Source organism: Penaeus japonicus, unplaced genomic scaffold (assembly GCF_977035675.1).
Source record: "Penaeus japonicus unplaced genomic scaffold, GWHDUDI00000001_assembly GWHDUDI00000042, whole genome shotgun sequence".
In the NCBI taxonomy this organism is placed as follows: Eukaryota; Metazoa; Arthropoda; class Malacostraca; order Decapoda; family Penaeidae; genus Penaeus; species Penaeus japonicus.
Genome location: NW_028234444.1, coordinates 1,810,255 through 1,812,754, shown reverse-complemented (window position 1 = coordinate 1,812,754; position 2,500 = coordinate 1,810,255).

The following is a 2,500-nucleotide window of genomic DNA, read 5'->3' as shown; positions in this document are numbered from 1 at the left end:
TTTCTGTACGCTACCTGTATTGCCTTATAAATCAAGTTACTATTTTTACTGCAAGATCATTTCCTCTGTCATCATGATTATTATTTCAAATTAAAAAAAAAATGATTAGAGCAATGATTCGCCATAAAAGCTTTGACTTAGAAAAGAAATATATATGATAAACCAAATTAATATTAAAATTTTTTCTCTAATATCATGGGAATTATTCTCAACTCAACTTCCTCCGTACTTTCTAAAAAAAACGTCATATCTATTGTACAAATCTTCTCGTATTTGTTAAGGACTCTAAACGGCAAGTGTGGTTTCCATCAACAACTGTTTTCAAAAAAGCTTAGTCAAACAAAAGTGGTTTCCAATCTCTCGTGTGTGTGTGTGTGTGTGTATGTATATATATATATATATATATATATATATATATATATATATATATATATATATATATATACTAATCTCCTGAAACTAAAGGCACTTCGTTGGTCAAGCAGTAACAATTGTCCAGTAAATCGACGTACTTGAAACATAAATAAATCTTGTGTGGAAACGATCTCCTTAATCTTTGGGTAATTGGCGAGAAGGGTTAATAGCCAATTTACTCTGATGGGGTCGTTTGTTCCAGCGCGACCTCGAAATGACCTCGGATGGCTTGGATCTCTTTATTGATATATTAATATGTTCACTTGTTTTTATGCATGGCTTGATTCTTTCTTTCTTTATTCTTTATTTGGATTCATTATAAACAATCAATATATATATATATATATATATATATATATATCTGTATGTATGTACGTGTGTGTAAGTATGTGTATATGTATAAATGTGTGTGTGTGTTAATACATACATGCATGCAAATATGTGTATAATATGAAGGTATATGTATGTGTATATAAATATATATATATATATATATATATATATATATATATATATGTATATATATATATATACACATACATACACACACACAATAGTTCATGATGAAGGCAAAGAGTGACCCCGAATAATCACGGAAATTCCACTCCTAGAATACACAGAAGAAAATGCATCAGCTGATAGCTTGTTGGTTCCCAGAGTTTAAAATTAGAGTGACTGATTGCACTTGCGTAGTTGTATGTATTTAAAATGGCAAGGAAAGGTAAACAGACACTTACAAATAGAATAAAGAGAGAATAGGGAACGTGAAGTCAATTGGAAAAAGGCGAATGAGTTGAATTCAGATGAGAACTTGTAGTCTTTTTTTGTTATCATTATTATTATCATTATTTGTCCTCTGGATATCGTACGTTTTCGTATCTGTGCATTCTTGGCTTGTCATTGGCTGAAAATCAGTGTCTGATATAGTTAGTTATTTGCGACAAATATTCAAAGCTATGAAGTCAGTAATAGCTTGTGTCAGTATTTGAATGTGTATACATATAAAGAACTCTTGCATTTTTTTGCATATAAGTCCTAAACATGGCCAATTTGCACCGATTTTCTGCAATGTAAACACGTAAAGACGAACTTGTATCAAAGACTCTAGTCTGATCACACGGAAACGAACAACAGAATTTGAATAATTATCATTTCACTCTTTTCAAAGATGCCAAATAGACGTACGTATAAGTGCAAATAAGAGAGATTTGGATCATTTACTGCATATGAATTGCATGAATAGTTTTCAAAATAGCTTTCATCAAACTTGACTTCCTGTTATAAGGAACATCAACAAAGTGTTTATATTCTCTCACCTTCCCTTTTTTTTCTTTCTTTCTTTTTTTCTTTTTCTTTGGGATTGTGTCATTAACCTTTTTTCTTGTCCACTCAAGTGCTGATATGTCTCTCTCTCTCTCCATTAAAAATTACATAGACCTACCCTTCCAATTCTATACGAAAGGGAAGGTAATCGCAAGCAATAATACACAAATATTTAGATAAAAGCGCTTTCAAGTTTAACTTCAAAGGAATTCCATAAAAAAAGATGTGTATAGACGCCATGAGTTACAGGGAATTTATAGGATAGTTTGTTTAGGGAATATACACAAAGGTTCTCTAATAATAAAGATTATATTGGCATCGATAACCTCCAGGAAAGTTTTAATGATAATCTTAGGGTGCAAGAAGATCGCTCTCAGAGGTATAAAAAAAAGATAAAAAAGAAAAAAAAAATCATGCAATCTTATAGAATTAAGTAAAGCAATTAATGAGATTGGAAAAAAAATCGTTTTGTACTTACGGACATAAATCATCATAGATACCTTTTCAGAAAGCTGATTTACAGAAAATTTGCCATAAATCGAATTAAAAACTTTATTTGCATATTATTTGAACAGTATTTGTTTTATTATAGTTTACCCAATTATTGTCTACATATTGAATTAAAAACTTTACGTAAATGTAGTTTGTAGATATACATATGTATATATATATATATATATATATATATATATATATATATATATATATATATATATATATATATATATATATATATATATATTTCTCTTTCGAAAACGATGTG